The 23112-nt window shown below is 40.2% G+C and overlaps 1 long non-coding RNA gene across 1 annotated transcript; it reads right to left on the bottom strand.

The window, feature by feature from the left end:
• Positions 1–14472: 14472 nt before the first annotated feature.
• LOC121399014 lies at positions 14473–22850 on the bottom strand. The gene is made up of 2 exons (XR_005964684.1): positions 22735–22850; positions 14473–14864 (listed from the first exon to the last, which is right to left on the bottom strand). It is a non-coding gene; the product is annotated as an uncharacterized LOC121399014 (long non-coding RNA).
• Positions 22851–23112: the final 262 nt, after the last annotated feature.

Here is a 23112-nt window from a genome sequence, read left to right as displayed (position 1 = left end):
TTCCCATTTACAGACACACAATGTCATGTGCCGAGTAAATCCCCTGGAGAGGCTTCCTGTATGACAAGCGAGACAGTTTGGCCTTTGGAAGGAGCTGGGCAGTAACTGGAAGCTGTGCTCCTCAGAAGTAGGAGAGAAAAGACAATGCTGAGCATGCGGGATGAAAGCCTGGATATAAGTGGGTTCTGACATGCTGTCAGGCCCAGATTTGTGGAAAGTCCACCAAGGCTCGGGTCTAGGGTGGTAGGATTTTAGGGAGCGCCATGCTGCACAACCACATCCACATTGGTTCAAAAACACTGGGGATGCACAGGAGATACAATAGTTTTTTAAATTTCCTGGCACCATTCCCCATTTCTCCAAAAATGTGCACGAATAAAGGGGAGGGTACAGGGGCAACAAATGACAGCAGGCCTAGAGTCGCTAATAAACGTAGCAATTTCTATGAAACAATTTTAAGAGGAGAAGACATACCCTCAGAAAGGCAGGAGTGACTGGATGTCTAACATAACATGACATAACAGAACACTACTTCCTGCTTTTCAGCTCTCTAACTCTGAGTTAGTCAGCGACTTTAAGGGGGCCACATGGGACACTGTTCAGTGAGTTTGCAATTGATCCTTATCATGCAGCTCAGATTCAAAATCAAACTGTTGTGTGGCCCCCTCTCAAGTCTTTGATTGGTTACTGCCTGGTAACCAATCAGTGGAAACCAAGAGAGCTGCAAAGCAGGAAGTAGTGTTCTGGCTATTATGTTAGACATCCAGTCACTCCAGCCTTTATACATGACATTTTTGTCTAACCATATTAGAAACATTTTTTATTTTGCACAGCCAATCTATTTAACCACTTTTTATTTTTACACTGAACAATTCCTTTAAAATCAAAATCCCACAAAATGTGTGACTGGGTGTTTAATAACAACGAGCAATCGACAAAATGCAAGCATTGGCAGAATTCTTTAAACTTTTCCCAAAAACGCATGAAGGTTCATTTACTGATGACAGGACAGAGTGCAAAGTGCAAAAGGTGCCCAAACTGCCATTTTTTTGCCCATTTCACCCTGCCCCACCATCTGAATCTCTAGATTCTAGAGCATTGGATGTAATGACCAGGGTTTGAATGCTGCTCAGTGATCTTAGGCTCCCAGGATCTTATTTGTAAGTATCCAGAAGGGCCTGTACAGGAAGGAAACAGGTCGGCAGTGGGTTTGGTGGGTTCATTCTCCTTTAACTGGATTGGTTATGATGCTTCTCTTGTAGTTTTTTCCCCGCATTCTTGGTTGTTCAGCTGTTACAGTTATTGAACAATTTAATGTGTAGTCGGAACATTGTTCCACGTTAATAAGAAAAGTAACCCTTTATGTTGCTGCCGGTAATTTTTATGCCCCCTGAAAGGTGGCATATGTTTATACTTACAAACCTTTAATCCCTTTCTCTCTGCCAAATTAACATTTAAAGGCAAAATGTGGAGATGTCCCATTCTTTCCATATAGCCTGAGGAACTACAGTGTGACATCTTAAGAATCTTCATGAAGTCCAGCCATTAGGTGGAGCTTTTGGGTCATTCCCTAGTTCCTGCTGGATTTCTATTCTTTCATAGTAGCATAGTAAGTAAGGTTGAAAAAAGACACACGTCCGTCAAGTTCAACCTTTTAGTTTTTTTTTTAATCTGCCTAACTGCCAGTTGATCCAGAGGAAGACTAAAAACCATCTGAAGCCTCTCCAATTTGCCTCAAAGGGGAAAAAAATCCTTCCTGGCTCCAAAATGGCAATTGGACTAGTCCCTGGATCAACTTGGACTATGAGCTATCTCCCATAACCCGGTATTCCCTCACTTGCTAAAAAGCAATCCAACCCTTCTTAAAGCTATCTAATGTATCAGCCTGTACAACTGATTCAGGGAGAGAATTCCACATCTTCACAGCTCTCACTGTAAAAACCCCTTCTGAATATTTAGGTGGAACCTCTTTTCTTCTAATCGGAATGGGTGATCTTGTGTCAGTATCAAGTTCCAGCTGTGTGACCTTTGCTGTGCCACCTCCTCCTTTTATAGAATACAAGGGGGTACAGCAATTGGACTCTGGCACAAGTGTATTTATGTATGTAGGTGCAGTTATCATTCAGTATATATCAGCTTTAGAATAATCTGCCATTGTTTGTTCTACCAGCAACTGTGAGAAGATGCTGGGAGTAGTAGTTCCAGTTTATGGATAGTTGACTTGAGATGCCCAAAGAGATTCAGTTAGTCAGTGTTATAGATGTGTTGATTTATGACTAAGCAGTAAAATACATGGCACAGAGGGTCTCTTATTTACTTGCATTTTTGGCTGTAGGTGGCTGCTGGAACTTGTAGTTTGACAACCCAAGGACTGCAGGGTGGGCAACTCTGAGTCTCAGTGTCCCCAACTTGCCCTACTGTCTTCATCTTGTCCTACTATTACCATCTTGCCCAACTGTTTCCATTTTGCTGTATTGTCTCCATCTTGCTCTAATTTCATCAACTCACCCTACTGTTAAGTTTATGCCCTACTATCCCCCTATCAACCCATACTGTATCATGTTGCCTTACTGTCTCCATCTTGCCCTACTTTTTCCTTCTTGTTTTACTGCCTCCATGTTCTGTTTTCACTAACTTACTGCTCTTGCCCTCCTGCTTGGGTATCACCCTTTTTGTAAACATCTTGCCCTGTGATATCTGCCAAACTCTTCTTACCTTTAACAGCTGCTCTGTGAAAACCCCCAGGCATTTGCACCTATCCGCAGCCCTTTAAGAACAATTTTTGTTGTTTAGTATGACAACTCATCTTGCATTGAATGGTACCATTTGTACCTATAACTCTGCAGTGCAGTAGAGAAATGACTGGGGAATTAGCTGCACATGCCCATGTAATGAAGCAGAGAGGTCCTAATTGTGAGGGGAGCCCCCCTGTTGAGCTTATATTAAGGTTTTTAACTAAAGGATTCTGATCCAAGCCCCTTGCTTTCCCATGACTTATATAGACATGTGGCTGTTTTTAACCGAGCACTTCACTTTGGCCTAAGAATGTTGTGACTCATAAGAAGGAAATATAATCCACTTTATTAAAAATATGTTTGGGCTCATCTCTAGAGAATCATGCCAAGATTTGGACCATGTCACTGGGATGAAACTTAAGCACAGCAAGTACACATTAAGACTTCAGCTAAATATACCAAAGAGATTAAAGGGATAGAGGAATTTTCCTTCACTTCTCAAGCCTCTAAATACCAGGAATGGAGTTCAACAGCCAATCTAATATGGATCTCAGGAAATTAACCCATATAGTGCCCAGGAACCAATGACCAGTCCTGCAGTCACTTACTGACCTCACTAAAAGACCAGTCCCTCGGTCACTTACTGACCTCATCAAGAGACCAGCCTTACAGTCACTTACTGACCTCACCAGCAGACAAGCCCTACAGTCACTTACTGACCTCACCAAGAGACCAGTCCTGTAGTTATGTAAAGACCTCATCAAGAGACCAGCCCTACAGTCACTTACTGACCTCATCAAGAGACCAGTCCTGTAGTTATGTAAAGACCTCATCAAGAGACCAGCCCTACAGTCACTTACTGACCTCACCAAGAGACCAGTCCTGTAGTTATGTAAAGACCTCATCAAGAGACCAGCCCTACAGTCACTTACTGACCTCACCAAGAGACCAGTCCTGTAGTTATGTAAAGACCTCATCAAGAGACCAGCCCTACAGTCACTTACTGACCTCACCAAGAGACCAGTCCTGTAGTTATGTAAAGACCTCATCAAGAGACCAGCCCTACAGTCACTTACTGACCTCACCAAGAGACCAGTCCTGTAGTTATGTAAAGACCTCATCAAGAGACCAGCCCTACAGTCACTTACTGAAATCACCAAGAGACTAGTCCTACAGTCACTTACTGATCTCACCAATATTCCAGTCCTGTAGTCATGTAAAGACCTCACCAAGAGACCAGTCCCACAGTCACTTACTGACCTCATGTAATTATAGGAGTTTTTTTAATAATGGCTCATGGTAATACTCTGATTAAACCCAATAGTTCATTGCAATACTTTGCTACAGAACTATACAAACTATAACATAAAGAACTGTTATACTGTTTAGCAGTATGTTGTATGCTGAGCCCAATATAGTATACAAGGTGGCCTTATAATCTATAATCCTGTATAATGAAGCTTTGTGCAAGAGAAATCATGGGAACTAATCAACTCGATGACTTAAAACGTTTTCTTTATTCTAGATATTCTTATGTATATGTATTATCTAATATGCTTATGATTTCTGAAGCCCTTATCAGACTCTTCTTTATTGTAGCTAGGGGCACAATATGCTATTTAGCTACCAGTTAGCTAAGATAAGATCTCTGTTTCGGATGTGCTTGTTGGGAGTCTGGCCAGATCCTGATGAGCGCATGGGAAGCAAGATCTGTTGTTAACCAAATCATTATGAGTTATTGACTAAATCACTAAATAAGCTTATTACGAGTTATTGACTAAGCCTCTCAATGAGCTTACTGTTTGAAAGCATATATAAACTGGGGGTCACCATTTGGTCAGCTGAGTGGGGTTTACGCGTGCCACCGCAGGACCTTCCATGAACCGTTTGAGCCTCGATCTGCAGACTGTTTAAGGATCTCCCAGTCATACAGGCAGAGAGGGGTTGCTTGCATACTGTGCTCACTCGGTAATGTATATCTTTTCCATTCTATGTATGTAATAAAAACCTTTACTTATATGTAGCCATTATGTTTCAATTACTTCTAATAGACTCATAGAACCACAATTAAAACACCTCACCAAGAGACCAGTCCTGTAGTCACCTTTAGACTTCACCAAGAGTTCAGTCCTACAGTCACATAATAAGAGACTGTGGGACTCTATATTAATTGATGAACACTTGGAAAAGTAGCTGCCAGATATAAATGCAAAACTGATACTCTGAGGAACTATTTCTCTGCATTTTATATACCCGTTTCATCTGTGTATGGTGCAAAGCCTGCTGGAGACTGTATTTGTGGATTAATTCAGCGATGATCAGAATGTCTAAAATACCCCATGGTTTTCCCATTTATTCTTTTAAAGGAACAAGGCTTGAGGTCTCTGGTACTTATTGTTGAAAAATCATATTGTAGTTCTCTGGTTCTCACACTTACAGTGGTAGTGGGCAGCTTGGGAAGCTGTAATGGGGTAGAGGAAGGGCAAGGATTATGGCAAAGGTAAGAGAAGGTATTACAGTGGGCAAGGGAGTGCTGGGAAGGAGAGAGATTTAGGGAAGAGAAGGCGATAGAAAGGAACAATGGAGAAGGGAGAACATTTAGAGATCACCAAAGATCCATTAACTATACAAGGGGACACATATCTATATCTTCAATATTATACTTAAGGTGGAGGCCAAGGGGAAATCTCTATCACACTCCAGTGTCTCAAGCAGGTGCTGCCAATACGATACAACATATGGCACCAACACTCTTCCCAACTTCCTGACACCATTGCCTTCCAAAATGGCAGCGCAATTGCCTTGCATCCTGGGAACAAAATAGGTCAAAAGGTTTGACCTCAAGGAAAAAAAACAGCATAATAAGAAACACTTGGAATTTTTTGACTGTTGCCCCCCCCCCCCAAGTTCAATTTATATTATTCTCTGTTGCCTTTTGGTGCAGACAATGCTACTCTGACTGTGTTTCAGAAAGGCCAGGGAGCATTAGCTACAATTTTCTGTGAGTAGAAAGGGAAAGAAGTGTATTTTCTTTTGCCATTGGACAGGTTCAATCTATTGGAACAGAATATGGCTTACTGGCCAGCCGGTACTGAGACATGTTGTTATGATTACATTTAATGTTTCCTCACTGTACATGGAATCTCATTGGATGTCAGAAATAGTATAGCATAACTCAACATGGAACCTCATTAGATACTCATTAGATGTCGGATGCAGTTTAGCAGTTTATGGACAGTGGGTGGTGAGAAATGAAACTCTGCTTGTTTAACCCTTGTACCTGCCCTGTTATAATATCCCTGCAGCTGTTCTGCCCTCTGACTGTAGCGAGCAGATTAATATTCCTTCTGCTCATGTTTCGCACTTATCCTTCTGCATCTACATACTGGGCCTTGGTATTAAAAGAAGGGCATCCAGCCAATGTCCCTTCTGCATCCCCTGCAAGAACCTCTCTGCCAAGGCTTATGTGGGGCTCTTGCAGGTCTTGTAGTCCTGTATCACCTTTAATACCTTTTTCTTTTTAAATGCCAGTAAGTCCTTTTTGAAGCCATCCAATTGATCAGTCAATAGTGTAGCAAAATGATCCCTTTCTTTTTAGTTTGCGACTTTGTCAAATTACAATTCAGTTTTGAGTATCTCGGTTCTTATTTTAGCTAAGTTATTTCTAGTTTGTTCTATAACCAATTACATCAAGTCCAGGGATGCTTTATTTAAAAAAGCACACCACTTTTGACAAAATTCCGACCAGAGGTGGGTGTGTTGGTGATCCCAAAACCTTGAGGTATGAGTCTCTGTTTATAATATTCACTTAAAGTTATTCTGTGTAAATGGAGCTCTATGTTCCATCAGGAAGGACAGTCAAATAGACCAAGAGGGTTCACAGGGAATTACGTTGAGTCGTAGAACTCGCAGCAGAAGGAACAGATAATATTCAATCTATCCTCTACACCATTAACAGACATTCAGTTTTGTGTCTTCGGTAGGGGCTTACGTTTTGTTCCCACCACCAACTTCAACCAATTCAACTTTTTCCTCCTAAAATCAATCCCCGTCACCTTCATCTTATCAACATTTAAACTATTATTATGACACCAGTCTACCAGATGCTCAACCTCTTCCCTGTATAATGATTAATTATTGTTACTAATACAACCCACTACTTTATCAATAAAGAGTACAATTCTTCAGCAAACCACTTACTTCATTCGGGTGCATTCAGCTCCTCCAGCTACTTCAAAACCAGTCACCATATTTGATTTCCAGCAGGGAGGAATCACACCAATACACTTGGCAATGCCTTTAGAACATTTATTCAGTGGAATGTTAGCAGAGTAAACAGCAGTGGGCTAAGCACACAGCACAGAGGAGAGCCTGTGCTCAATCTGAGGACACTAGAGTTAATATTTCTAATAGATACTGTCGCCTATGGGTCAAAAAGTCTAAAATCTCTAAATGTTCCAGCTTTCTTACCAACTTCTGGGGAATTAATGAACACATGAAAGGTCAGGCTCGATGCCATAGCAGGTGCCGCATGAAGGGCAGTCTCCTAGGATAAAGTTACTCACCAGCTGAAACTTGAGGACCAGCAGTATATTATCTGTCCATCTGCCATGTCGTTAGCTGCAGGGACACAATGATTTGGGGTTGTAGCAAGTTCCCATTCTTAGCATGTAATCCTGTCTCCTCTACTGGTGTATAAAGCACCAGAGAAATGATTGTATGGTCTCCTTATATATTTATATATAGTGATCATATGGCCCCATTAACTGCATTTACTCCAATGTAACCAATTCAAAGCCCTACCTGTTAGTCAGTTTTGCAGGGTATTAAGGAATAATTCCGATCCCCACCAATGTGAGCAACAAATTGAGGATATGTGGGAAAGGTTTAGTGTTAGAGGCTACCCTGACGAGGTTTTACAAAGGGCCCTAGTCACGGCACATAAAAAATGTAGGGAGAAAACTGAAATTTGCAAACAAAATTCAACACTAGTATTTAGTACCATATATAATTTGGGTACTAAAGATCTAGGGAATGTGGTCAAAAGGCATTGGAATATAATTGGGGGCGGATAGTGATTTGGCTAATTTATTGTCTGAACCTCCTGATATAGTGATCAGGTATTCCCTCAAATACAGTATTGTGTCCTTTATGTGTTATTTTTCCCCAGAACATACATAACAAGAAGGAAACTACTCCCAAGGGGGGCAGCAAGGCAAGCGTGGAACTAACTTACGTGATTTACTGGTTAAGACTGACCCAGTGAATTGTTACACTACTAACAAAAAAACATGGCTAGCAGAATTTAAATCAGGATGTTTTCGTTGTCCAAGCTTGTTGCTATATGACGCCAGGTACATCTTTTCTACATCCTCATACAGGTAAACGCTTTCAGATCCGACATCATATAACGTGTACCACTACACATATAATTTACCTAGTAACATGTCCATGTGCGCTTTCCTACGTAGGTAAAACGGATCAAACCCTTAGGCTACAAATGGATGGCCACCGCTCTGCGATTAGCACGGCTTTTAGGGATGGTCAGACACAGAAACCAGTGGCCAAGCACTTCCTCGAGAGGGGACATAGGTTGCCCACCTTTAAGTATATAGCCATTGATCATATCCCCCCTTTGAGCAGAGGTGGTGATAGATCTAAGATGTTATTGCAACGGGAGGTGTTTTGGATAAAAAAACTGAACACCTTGGCACCCTCGGGGTTAAATGAACATTGCTCTTTCCTATGCTTTTTGAATGAGCGTTGATACCCTCTTTGTTACTAGGATCGAAATGATTGAACTCAGACAGCAGGTATGTGCAGGTTTATTAGGTTTAATTGAACACTTAACAATTGGATTTGTGTAACATTTATTATTGGCTAAAGAATTGATAAACTTATATTCTGTTTGAAAAATTGGGTTTCTACACGGTTTAATTGCCAATTTGTTTTTATTTACATTTCCTTTTTTTGGTTTACCTGCAGATGCATTTAATGACATTTGAAAATGCCTGAATCCATACAACAGGGCTACTATATTTATTTAAAGTAAGCAATGGCAGGGTAACCTCTTGTGGGTGGGATCAATATATCTATATATGTGCTCTTTTTAATCAACCATTTGGGTCTTGACAAAAGTCTAAGCTGGAGACCGAAACGTTGACCTGACCATGTTTTAAATATGTATTAAATAAAAGTGAGTTTTAATTTTTTTAAAAAATCCCGGTGTGCATCCACTTATTCACATTTTTGTATGAAAGCACGTTTGGATAGCACCTGGGTCGGAATAATTATTTCCTAAATGGTGTGCTGAGATCACATTGGAGACTATATATATATATATATATATATATATATATATATATATATATATATATATATATATATATATATATATATATATATATAGTGATCAGGTATTCCCTCAAATACAGTATTGTGTCCTTTATGTGTTATTTTTCCCCAGAACATACATAACAAGAAGGAAACTACTCCCAAGGGGGGCAGCAAGGCACGTGGCTGTGGAACAAACAATGCTATAGTGCAACATGAGAGGCTATTAAAGAGGAGAGGGATTAGCAGCTATGTACAAGAGGAAGACAAAACGATTGTGATGGCATCTGGTTTAAGACACTAACAATTCTATTGTGTAATTGAATCTGACAAGTAGGGGGGGGGAGAGGGATTCCCTCTGTGTCTATTGTTATCAGGGGAATCCCCTTGGCTGAATGTGCAGATAATACAGTGATCACTGGGAGCCCATGACAATGCAAATTCCATTTTAAAACCTAAGCATCTCGTCATGCAGGAAATGGACTAGGGCAGGGATGTCCAACTGGAGGCCCGCGGGCCACATGCGGCCCACGACCCCCCCTTCTGTGGCCCCGACATGCTGTGTCTTCTTACCATATTGTAACATTTAAAAGGTGTCACTACATTGTTTAAACCTTAAATTCAGACTCTAATCCCCTGTATTGTTCACACCTGTGATCCCCCTGTATTGTTCACACTTGTGACACCTCTATTGTTTACTCCCCTAAAACCCTGTACTGTTCACACCTGAGACCCAGACTGAAACTGCCCACATTGTTCACCTGTTCACACTTTAAATGCTAATGGGGCACCAGCACTGTGGAAAGGGTTTCTTCTGGTTTTTGCACATATTGTTATATAAAACTGGGTGCCCTGTATGCAATGTCTCCAGTTGGCATCTCAGCAAGTTACATAGATGATGGTTTTATAAAGAATGTTCAGTTGTGTATAATCTTTTTTTCTACAACAGATGCACACACCATCATACATATACACCAACGCACATCCCCCAAGGTCAATTTCATCAAAGGCCAAGTCTCAGAACTCACAGAACAGAACTCAAAACACAAAACTTGGATAGGATTAAAAAGAAGGGGCAACAGTATTGATGGAGACAACTGTCTCCATTAAAGCATTCTTCTCCATCTTCTCCTTCTGTTACCCCCTATTACAATTTTCCCTACTTTCCCTGTCTTCTGCTATTGTTTGCTGTCAGTGTTTTGCCCAGCAATCAACATCTTTTGCTACTTGATCATATTGATCACTTTGTTGCCTCGCTCTTGTCATCTTGTCCAACTAGCTCCATCTTCTCCTCTTGTTATTGTTTTATGCAGTTGTGGGATCCTTAATTTGCCATCCTGCCCTACTGTCTCCATCTTTTCCTTCTGTCTTGATTTTGCCAATAAAGAGGATATAACTGACAATCCTAAAACTTAATATAACTGAGATTCTTCTTGCCAATATTCTGCTTTACACCTCCGCTGTAGGGCGCATAAATAGTCCATAAAAAGTACAAGTGCACTTGCAGCAGAAGTTGACTTCTCAAAAAGTGTTTATTGCCACACAACATGTTTCAAGGCCGTGGGGCTCTTTGCTGTTTCCAGATTGCCTAACACTGTCACCTGTCACCTGCAGGCTGGAGGTGACCTTTGCATAGCCTTTATTTATCTGCCTATTACAGTATCATTTATGTTATTTGTAAAATCTTCTACATGCTTACTGCACCACCTTTGTTTGTAAAAGAAAAAATCAAAAATCAGAACACAAGATCAGAAAATTTTCAAGGGATTTTAAAAACCCACAGACAGGGTCGGACTGGGAAAAAACCTAGTGAGCCCCTGGGCCAGTAGGCCAGTTTGTTGTAGACCTTCAATAACTTGTGTTTGTGTATTGCAGGGGTCATGATCCTGGTGTTTTGGAGTTATTTCTAAACAGCAACGCTCCAGCCAAATGCTTTAATTGAAGTCCTGGAGTATTTCTGTTCGCACTCCAATAACCTGTCTTTATAACATGAATTATTTCTGCCTCATCAGATCTATTCCTGGGCACCCCTCCTTCACAAAGCCCAAACAAGGTTTCCTGCAGAGTGATTGGACACTGGAGAAGAGAACAATGCTCTCTACCCCAATTTAACACAGCAAATTAAAGTTCATCTTGATGTCTTTCTATTTGGCGGTGTGGGGCAGATTTCTCACCCAGCTGGCTGAACCAGTTGCTCTTTGGATTCATCTCACATCTTAATGAGCACAGGGCAGGCATTATAGTTACTGAGGCTTGAAACATAACATTCTTTTATTTTTAGGATACTAAAGCAGATTCTTAACTTTTTTTTTTTTTTAAATAACTTTTAGTGTGTCATAGAATAATTTTTTTTATAGAAATGGCAAATTGTCTGACTATCATTGTCTAAAGTGTATGAAAAGTTCCTTTAAAGGTACCTCTTGATGATGTAGAAGCTGTATTTTTAATTACAACCATTATTGTTGATCAGTATTCTTTTAAAATATTTACTATATTATAAATTGCACAGAGCTAAACAGAGAATTATCATGAAAACAAATCAGTCACTGTATCAGGGGAGCTTGCAATCTAATTTCTGTACTAGACACTGTACTACACCCTTGTGGCAATGCAGGAATTATTATGTTTGGGGCAGTGGAAGGCAGAGGCAGATGAAACCGTATAAAAATGGGGAGAATATACAAACGACTTAATATACAGTAGATACTGTCCTGTTTGGAATCAAACTCAAAGAGAATCTATGCCCTAAATACTGCAGGTCTCTATAAATTTACTCCTCTGTCACTCCTAGGAGACCGCTCAGCCTCCCCCTCCTATGGCAGCTCCAACCCCAATTCAGTGGTGCTCTGTCCGCAGCGTCCCCACTGCTTTACTCGAACTGTGCCAAAGAAATGGATGGCACTCCACTTGACGAGGGAAAAAAGTCTTTATTGCAAGCACATTATGATTAAGGGATTGTATCCCGAAACGCGTAGGGCCGTTTGATCCCTGCATGTGCTTGCAATAAAGACTTTTTTCCCTCTTCAAGTGGAGTGCCGTCCATTTCTTTGGCACAGTTCTCTATAAATATACATCAGATAAAAAAGCTCATATTTAAATCACTATTTTTATATATCTTTTTCATGATAAATATATTTAGCAGTATGTGCCACTGGGTAGTCCCAAAACTAAACACTGCCAGTAAAGGGAAACTATACCCCTGGACATTTCAGGTGTCTATAAATCAATATCATAACATATTTGTAAAACACTGTTTCATATAAATAAAGCATTTTATATAATATATAAAGCCTTATATACAGTATATTAATATTAAGCCTTATATAAAATAAACTGCCATTTTAAGTACTCGTCTGCCTTCTGCCTCCTATGAGACGCTGTGCTCACACACAAACCAAGTGCAGTTAGAACCTCCATTTTTCCCCTGTGATAGAAATTGCCAGTTGGATTTTAATGGAAGAAAATATTAAACGAAGCAGGCAATTTTACTATTTAAGCTCCGTTAACTTAATATATGACTAATATAAGCTATTTTATAAACTTAATCTATGACTAATATATGCTATACTGCAGAGCAGGAGCTGTATTCAATTTATAATATTTTACTGTAGTTTTGTGTTTGCGGGAGGGGAATGTTCTGTGCAGTGAGGGAAAGACTAGAATAAAGATATTTATCAAACCAGTGACCTACTGCATTCCTGCCATTCACCATTGCGAGTATCTGATGTCAGATGAAGATCAATTGCATTCACTAGACTGGTGGGTTCAGGGACCTTATTCTGAACATGGAATAGGGAATAACACAGGGAAGTGAGGAATGCCATTTGGAGATGAGCCAAAAGTGGCCTTATACATTACCCAGATATATATACGCCTTTCACCAGCCCTCATAAAAGTCACTGTTCCCATCTCTCTGTTACCACATTTCGGACCCTTTTTATACCCAACGCAAATGGCGAGTTCAGAACAAAGCATTCTTATAAAGTCTACTTTGATTTAAATTTTTTTCCATAGTTGACACTATGGGGAAGAATTGAGCTTCTGTTGAAATGTATCTGTATACATATACCTGGTTAGTATAGGTTAATATCTTAAACTGTCAGGGGGTGGGTTGGCCTGAAGATTTATCAAGGTGTCAGAAATGCTTTCTGGGCAGTGTGCCAGGCTAGGCATGCCTTTAACAGATGGTGTGTTATTGAATCCATGGCGTTTATGACTGACATCCCATGGTAACCCAAACTTATATGACTGTGATAAATATGTCCGTTGCTTGGGATGAAGATATATCTAGAAACAAAAAAACCTACACAAATTCCTAATTAAATTCACTGTTGACCCAAAACAAAGTCTTGTGAGACAACTGTGAAACAAACAACTTTTCCAGAAAAACAATTCGTTTTTAAGCATCTAAACAAGATTTATTCACAATTGAGCATTTGAAAGCCCTTTGTGAACCTTCACTGGGGAGAATGACAGGCAAGAATTTTGTCATGGACCCGGTGCAAAAAGTGGGCGTGGGGTGCTTTAAAGGGGATCAGCCTCAAGTTGTGGTGTTTGGGTGTATTGGGTCGGGGTAATTTACATAATAGCGACTTTTTCTTTCCAGTGGTGTAACTAGACGTTGCTGGGCCCCACAGCAAATTAATTTTAGGGCCCCCAACATGTCCAGAGGTTTTCATTTTTTACCAATATGTGTTGACATGCTCATTAATTAGGGCCTTCTGGGGCCTCCTATACCTCCTGGGTTCCCTTGCAGTTCCAGGGTCTGCTTCCTCTGTAGTAACACTCTGCTTGTTTCTAACGTTTTGTTGCTCTTTGCAAGGAATAAACCTCTCAGCTTTCCCTAGCAGTGCCTGGCAGATGGGTTTTTTATTAGCCAACATAAGTGGATGAGCAGATGAGGTCGGCAGAGAGAGGCAGAGAAGGCAAGGTGCCAAATGAGAATGTGGTACTTGACACTCTCAGGCTAGACAGGTCAAGGAGCAATGAGGCACTTAGCAGATCATGTTCAAAGAAACAAACTTCATGAGACCCTTAGGGCTTCAGCCATGATATTTTAATCAGTGACGTTTACAAGGCAATAAAAAGTATGCCAAAAAGTTTGAGGCATGTAACTTCAGGCACAGTAGAACAGATTTATCAAAAGTTGAGATGCACATTTTTGATGACAACAAATTTTCCCACAAATCAATTTAAAAAAAAATAGATTTTTTCAATGTGTTCTTGCTAAAGTATTTTCAACAAGGTAATTTAGCAGTTGAAACATGCCCAGTTCCATGGGAGTTGCAGACAGCATTACTTACTTAACACAACCCAATTATAACAACCAATTATAGACACGGACACATGCATGGTGGAGAATGGCCGCAGCTGTTGTTTATTAAATATTATATCAATCAGAACATTAACCATTGCTAATGATACTAATACCTGCTCATACATATATTCCCAGCCAGCCTCTGCATCAGATCTCTGCAGCGGACCGCCTTAAAGATTAACAACAAATATCCTTAAGCCCCGCCAATTTACCACCTAGCCAGGAGCATACCTCCATATGACACTTCTCTATAAACAACAATTAACCGCTGCGACAATATATATATATTTTTTTTTATTTATTATGCATTCATATATGTTATACAATAACAGGGTGGGTGGGTGGGATTTTCCAAACGATCCTCTCGCGTCGGCTGCCGATGAAGAATGAAGAGCGTTCGCCGGCTTGTCCTTTTATAGCCGGCTTTCGCGGCTTTTCCCGCGAAGCCATGCCCCTTTTTGAATCGACCAATCAGAAGCCTGGGATTGAAAATTGACCAATCGGAAGTGAGGTAAGTTTTAAACAGAAGAAAATTACACGAGGTAAGTAAAAAACGATACAGAAAAGGGGGGGAGCTGCCGCACTCCCATGGTAGGGGAGGTTAAGTCTCTCCCCATTCATTCTAACCAGAGGACACATCATCATTTGTTTAAATGGAAATCTATCTCTCTCTTCAATTACTAAAGAATTCTCAACAGCTATGAGAATTTTCAATTTACTTTAGCTGTAACCTGAACCCTAAACTGCAGAAAACTTTCTCTGTCCTGCTTCACACATATCTAAGAAGGAAAATATAAAGTGCAGGCAATGGTCTGTGGCATTCCTCATGTGAAATATTCAGTTATAAATATCAAAGATTTCTTTTGAATTTTGATTATTCACCAGCAGAGGGTCTTCTTTTGTTTCTCTTGTTTATTCAGCATCACATATAAAATGTAAGGTGGCCATAGACATAGAGATCCGCTCATTTGGCGGATCTCTCCCCGATATGCCCACACTGAAGTGGGCGATATCGGGCTGATCTGATTTAGGGCCCAACGATCGGATCATAATGGACGGATCACGGGACTACATACACTATATATATATACTATATATTGATTGGCCGGATATCGATCGGGAAAGCCCGTCCGATAGCGCCACACACGGGCCAATAAGCTGCCGATTTGGTCTGTCGGCAGCTTTTATCGGCCCGTGTATGGGGGTCTTTACACAATCTGAGATACACTGCAGAACTATATGTCTCTTGCGTTACCCAGGCACACTCCATGTATTGAGAAGGATGCAGTGCCTGGTAGCTATTGAAGTTATGTCTTCCACAGTTCCATTATCAGTGCCAAAACAAGAAGAAGTGATGCCAAAAGCAATAAGTACCTTTCACTGCTTGGTCTTCATGTAACCCCACCCTGAACTCCAAAAGGTCCACTATGAATTAAGGTAACAGGATTCCAAGGAATACATAAAAACAGAGATCATATCATAGCTAGGAAGTAATATCACTGTCTGTGTTCAGTGGGTCTAAAATTGGACTTTTTCTACTGACCTGCTGGCAAGATCATAGATGTATGGTCTTATTCACCTTGTAAACAAATGCTGGGCCCCACAGCAAATTAATTTTAGGGCCCCCAACATGTCCAGAGGTTTTCTTTTTTTACCAATATGTGTTGACATGCTCATTAATTAGGGCCTTCTGGCGCCTCCTATACCTCCTGGGTTCCCTTGCAGTTCCAGGGTCTGCTTCCTCTGTAGTAACACTCTGCTTGTTTCTAAAGTTTTGTTGCTCTTTGCAAGGAATAAACCTCTCAGCTTTCCCTAGCAGTGCCTGGCAGATGGGTTTTTTATTAGCCAACATAAGTGGATGAGCAGATGAGGTCGGCAGAGAGAGGCAGAGAAGGCAAGGTGCCAAATGAGAACGTGGTACTTGACACTCTCAGGCTAGACAGGTCAAGGAGCAATGAGGCACTTAGCAGATCATGTTCAAAGAAACAAACTTCATGAGACCCTTAGGGCTTCAGCCATGATATTTTAATCAGTGACGTTTACAATTCAATAAAAAGTATGCCAAAAAGTTTGAGGCATGTAACTTCAGGCACAGAAGAACAGATTTATCAAAAGTTGAGATGCAAATTTTTGATGACAACAAATAGATTTTTTCAATGTGTTCTTGCTAAAGTATTTTCAACAAGGTAATTTAGTAGTTGAAACATGCCCAGTTCCATTCTAACCAGAGGACACATCATCATTTGTTTAAATGGGAATCTATATCTCTCTTCAATCACTAAAGAATTCTCAACAGCTATGAGAATTTTCAATTTACTTTAGCTGTAACCTGAACCCTAAACTGCAGAAAACTTTCTCTGTCCTGCTTCACACATATCTAAGAAGGAAAATATAAAGTGCAGGCAATGGTCTGTGGCATTCCTCATGTGAAATATTCAGTTATAAATATTAAAGATTTTTTTTGAATTTTGATTAATCACCAGCTGAGGGTCTTATTTTGTTTCTCTTGTTTATTCAGCATCACATATAAAACTTAAGGTGGCCATAGACGTAGAGATCCGCTTGTTTGGCGATGTCATCAAACAAGCGGATCTCTCCCCGATATGCCCACATTGAAGTGGGCGATATCGGGCTAATCTGATTTAGGGCCCAACGATCGGATCACAATGGACGGATCACGGGACTACATACACTATATATATATATATATATATATATATATATATATATATATATACCATATATACCATATATTGATTGGCTGGATATTGATCGGGAAAGCCCGTCGGATAGCCCCACACACGGGCCAATAAGCTGCCGATTTGGTCTGTCGGCAGCTTTTATCGGCCCGTGTATGGGGGCCTTTACACAAGTGGCAGATAGCTGTCACTGAGATACACTGCAGAACTATATGTCTCTTGTGTTACCCAGGCACACTCCATGTATCAAGAAGGATGCAGTGCCTGGTAGCTATTGAAGTTATGTCTTCCACAGTTCCATTATCAGTGCCAAAACAAGAAGAAATGATGCCAAAGGCAATAAGTACCTTTCACTGCTTGGTCTTCATGTAACCCCACCCTGAAATAGGTCCACTATGATTTAAGGTAACAGGATTCCAAGGAGTACGTAAAAACAGAGATCATATCATAGCTAGGAAGTAATATCACTGTCTGTGTTCAGTGGGTCTGTAATTGGGCTTTTTCTACTGACCTGCTGGCAAGATCATAGATGTATGGTCTTATTCACCTTGTAAACAAATGGATACAACCAGAGGAATGAATGCCCGGCATTGGACAATCAGATCTCTTCCTGCAGAGATCTAGCTTTAGGTTGGATAGGGAGACCTCAATGATGTTGAACGGTTAGTCATTTTGGAGAAAGGTACAAAGTTAGAATTTACTCCAAAGATACAACTCCAGGGCGTACTGCCCAGGGGGGAATAATACAACCCCAAGTACATTAGGTAGAGGCAATCCAAGAGTGCCACAAACTTTAACAAAGTAATGGGTGCGAGAATTTCTGAGTTTTGTGGAATATTAACGAAGGCTTATCAATATTGCCTCCACTGCAGCACCCTTGACTGACCTAACAAAGGGTAACAAATCTGTAATGGTTAAATGGAATCAAGGTGTTGAAAGCCATGTTGTGTGAACAATCAGTACTGATCACTCCTGAGGAAAAGGAAGGGTCAAATCACTAGAGGGTGCCAAATATTAGACACCCCCAGTGATTATAACTGCACCTGCCAGGGTACAACTTTATCAGCACCACAGTGCAGTCATCTTCTTCATTCTTGGGTGACCCTGGGCCATTGCATGCTCAATTGAGTGAGAAAGCTGCCTTGTGCACCCAGCAAAAAAAAAAAAAAAAGAAAAGGAAGAAGAGAAGTTCACTCCTTGGCTCTAGCACAGAATTACCCTGTGGTTATAATTACTGGATGGGGGGGGGGGGTTAACCTAATATTTGCACCACCTGTGATTATAACTTTCCTTCTTTTTAAGGAATAATTTTTGGTACAGATACCCCTGATGTCGCTGTCATGTGTAATTAATTAGGAACCATGAGTGTTTTAAGCATTTATTCTAAATACTAGACATTAAGCCCGTTAAATTAACGGGCGCTAGAACATACAGTATGTAGTCAAACATTCGCCAGAGAAGGTCCGTGGGGCACATGCGCAGTAGCGCAATCCCACGGACACAGGGACTGGACGCAGAGACACTTCAACTTTATTATATAGGATGAGCCATACTGTATTTGATGTGCTGTTGGAATTTACTTTGTAAAAATCCCTGCTCTGAATATAATAAATAATGTACCTGCTATTGTAAAATATAAGGATATTATAAGTCACTGAGGAGTTCTGTGACCAAATAAGACTCCAAGGTTATTTCTAATATCCTCATCTATTCTTACAAATGGTGCTTAGTGATGTCATTAGTTATAATAAGTGCTTAGTAATGTAATTTGTCACATGACTCGCTGTAACTTGTATATTATAATAAATTATGTACCCTCTGTTCTTGGTGACTCATAATATCCTTATATTTTACAATAGGAAGTGCATGATCCAATATATAACTGTGTAATAAAGTAAAGCGAGTCTCAGGGAATGTTAACCCACAAAGGATCTTGAACACAAAAATTGTGAAGATGCTTGCTCTACTGAGACAAACAAGGGAAAGTTGTGCTCACCACTATTTTTTAAAACCATTAGGCGGGGGTGCAATGAGGCTGTGACCACAAAATACATATAGTCAAATACAAGAGTCCTCTGCACTCAACCCATTATCAATATATTTAAGACAGAGACATTTTGTGCATACTGCTACTAAAAAATGCCTTACCCTTTAAACAAAACAGGGATTGTTTGTCCATATATTGCAATATATTTAAGCTGGCCAACTACGTCAAAGTCATCCCATATCTGGCCAGTCCTATGCTCAATTTTCATCTGATTCATTAAGAATTCTATTGCTTCATTATACATTTTACAAAGGGACTAAGTTTTACCTGCAACTTACTAGCTGCTTTCAAAGTAAAACTCCCAAACTTGGCTGCCCTTTTATTAGACACCAGTGGGATCACCTGACTATAGCTGGGAAGGGTGGGAGCTACAACATGGAGCTGGTCACTGCTCCTGTATAAACTATAACAAACAAGGGAAAGTTGTGCTCACCACTATTTTTTAAAAAATAAGTTGCAGGTAAAACCTAGTCCCTTTATTAACTTTGTTTCATATGGAACTGTTTTCTACTAATCTATACAAATTTTATACACGCTAATAAAGACTATGTTTTAAGTAAGGAGTGTGATCTGGTTGGAAGTTATATATTGGAAGATAGCGAAGTGACTCACCGCAATTAAGGTCTGTACCCTAACAATTCTTTTTCCAGAAATATATATATATATAGTGTAGAGTGCAGAGGAACTCTTGACTCTGTATGAATGTTGTGGTCACAGCCTTATTGCACCTCTGCTTAATGGTCTAAAATCTTGTGGTGAGGTTTCTGAAACAGTACCACCATACTTTTCTTATTTCTTAAAAGCCTTTAATAATGCTTATGGGCATCACAGCGCAACTTTCCCTTTTCTGCACTGTTTCATATTAGTCATAGAAAATATTTTTCCCACTGCAGAGTAAAGTGTTACAGGTCACATGTAAGAGCTATCATGAGGGTGCTATCAGGTCAGCCTGCATTGATTTATGTGATAATCTTCACACAGTTTCACCCCTGTGTTGTGAATCCTAGCTGTGAATTACAGGTCAGAACCAATCCATCAACACTAAAATGTTAGCAGCTCAAAAAGAGCATCTGTTTTATGTGTACTTCCCTGGCCTGGGATGTGCTGAGCTCTATGTAGCCTACATATCAAGCTACGCAAGCTAAACTGTATGGGTGCATTTGTGTTTGGTAAAACTCTAAAGCAGCGCAGGACTACTGATTAAAATCGGCATCAGAGAAGATTTGTGCCACTGTCATTTAAACCACTTGTTTGGGCTGAAATGCCAAACTGTGGGGGTTGCTGAAGAAAAAGTTAAGCAATTAAAAACCTACAGATATTAAAAATAAAGCTCAATTACAACTTGTCATTATTGTGCCAATGTCTTAAAGGAGAAGGAAAGACTTTATGCATTTGGGGGTGCCAAATGTTAGGCACCCCCAAGTGATTGCATTGAATTACTTGATACCCTGGGCTGGTGCTCCTATCAGCAGAAAACTGCACCGGCCCGGGGTTATACCAGTGAGCACCATGGATCTAATCTCTTTCGGCTTCTTCTTCTTTCAAATTTCCAGGGTCAGGCTCATGCGCAGAAGAATGAAATAGATGACTTTTTAGTTAACATTTGGCACCCCAAGTGCATGAAGCCTTTCCTTCTCCTTTAAAAGAAAATTAGAAATAACTGCCACTGCCCATACTGTTTTTTTTTTGATGGGGTGTCAGTACCCATTGGTCATACTATGTAATGTGAAGGGGGGATCTGCAAGATTTGCTTGTGGATTCCAAAAAAACTTTTGGTTTCAGTACCTACTGCACTTAATGTATAAAAATAGTTGGGTTGCTAGTGCCAGTGCTCTTTGTGTATAATGTATCTGGGTCTCATTACCCATACCTCTCAATATTTAATATAGTTGTGGTGTCAGTACTGTCTACTTTTAAAATATAAAACGATTGAGATGCCAGCACCCAGTGCTCTCAATGTATAATATATTGGGGTGTCATTACCCCATGTTCTCAAAGTATAATGTATTGGGGTGTCAGTACCAAATACCATAAGGGATAATATGTTTAGGATGTCAATACCCACTGTTCTTAATGTATACTTTGTTGGATGTGAATATCCACTTCTCTCCTTGTGCCAGTATCCATTTCTCGCAATGTATAAAATGGTTGGGATTTCAGTACCCAATTCTCACAATGTAAATGTATTGGGGTGTCAGTACCTACTGCTCCCAATGCATAATATATTTGGGGTGCCAGTACCCATTTCTCTATCATTGCATGACTTCTGAATTTATTATAATCAGATGGGACAATGATCTATACTTACCTATAAAATGTAATTTGTGTGTGTCTCTTAAACTGTATTATCCAGTTTATCGCATGTATTCATGTTTTCACAAAACTGCTGTGTTTCGTTTAATCAGATATGTAATTTTATTGGTATTTATAGGTATTGGAGCTTGGGAGAGCTCTGGTATCTTAATAAAACTGGCATTGCTGCCTTTGTATATCACTCAAATTACAGTTCTATGTAGGAAAAATAATTTTAAACCAGCCATGGCTACTAAAAGACTACAATAATCAAGATACACAGTCACACACTACACATAAGGGCTGAGAAGTTGCCTCACGAGGAACGACTTTGGAAAATGAAGCGATCCGATTGACATCCCGCCAGCGATTTTCATTCTAGCCGGCGGGAAGGTAGGGGAAGGCTGTTCGGGTAGATTAGTTGCCCCGAAAAAGAGGAGATTTGTTGCCCGGTGACTAATCTCCCCGAATCTGACCGTGTGTCTCTGCCCTAAGCCAACAGATGCAGCTTGCACATTAAATCTTGCCTTGCTACACAATTCTATGATCTTTTGCAATATTTCATCCTCCCCATGATTATAATAACTCCCATGATGAACTGTGAGCTCACTCTAACAAACCTCTATAAGGACAGGGTTAAAATAAAGTATTTCAAATATGGCAGCAGCTGTTGAATTCTTTCCTTTTAGTATTTCCCTGCTCTTAATGGAATAATTTTCTGTTCCCAATGTGCCATGTTTATTGTTTGACTGTAACTGCACACATTACGGAGGGGGCATTTTATGGCACAGCTGGTGAGAGATAAAATTAAATTATATTGAAATTATGTGTTCGCTATGCAGGAGAAATGGGTTTCAGATGAATGAAATGTATCTGTTTCCCTGTAAAATGTAATAATGTTTCCCCTGCTCCCCCCCGCGGTGTTAGAGGAACAATATTTTGGAAGCATAAAACATCTTGCAAACTGTCCCATCCCGTAAGGGAGCAATTTGCTTAGAAAGCACAAAGTCCCCACGCTGAACTAACAGACATTAATTGGGTGCTAATGGAGTTCCCAGACTTGCGAAGAAGCTCTCTCTGCCTGTAACCTGAGCAGCTCCTAAAAGATTCACTTACCACAAGCTATCAATAAGTTTCTAAGGTTTTGATCTCTGTAACCCCAGGGTTAACCATGTTTCCTTTTCAGCCTGACACTATGCAGCATGCACTGTATAATGTTAACCCTATTTCTGAGTCTGGGACATTAGTGCTTTGCCAAATAAACACAGGTTATCATCATGTTAGTTAGTGGAAAGTTGGAGAAGGATTTACCTGTGTTGGTTGCAATGAATAATAATTCTCTTGCAGGACAGATTAGATGCAATAATTGTAAATTAAAATCTTTGCCCCCCCCCCCCCCGAGACATTGAGCAGTCTCCTAGGCAAAGCTATCCCACAGCACACTGTTAGAGAAAGAAGAGAGCCTTTGAATTACTTTGTATAATTAGACCCCTGAGGGATATCCAATAACCAAAGCTATGTGGACTATGGTCTCTGAGCAACACTGGGATTGTCTGGAAAGGGCACAATCACAGATTTCCCTTTGAGGTTCACCTTGTAAGATTATTTTTAGGGGATCACTTCAGAGAGGCAAAGAGGGAAAAGAATGATTTCTAAAAATAACCAGCCACACATTGTGCAAATAAGAAC

The sequence above is a fragment of the Xenopus laevis genome, chromosome 9_10S, assembly GCF_017654675.1.
Source record: "Xenopus laevis strain J_2021 chromosome 9_10S, Xenopus_laevis_v10.1, whole genome shotgun sequence".
In the NCBI taxonomy this organism is placed as follows: domain Eukaryota; kingdom Metazoa; phylum Chordata; class Amphibia; order Anura; family Pipidae; genus Xenopus; species Xenopus laevis.
This window is presented reverse-complemented; position numbering and strand designations above follow the sequence as displayed.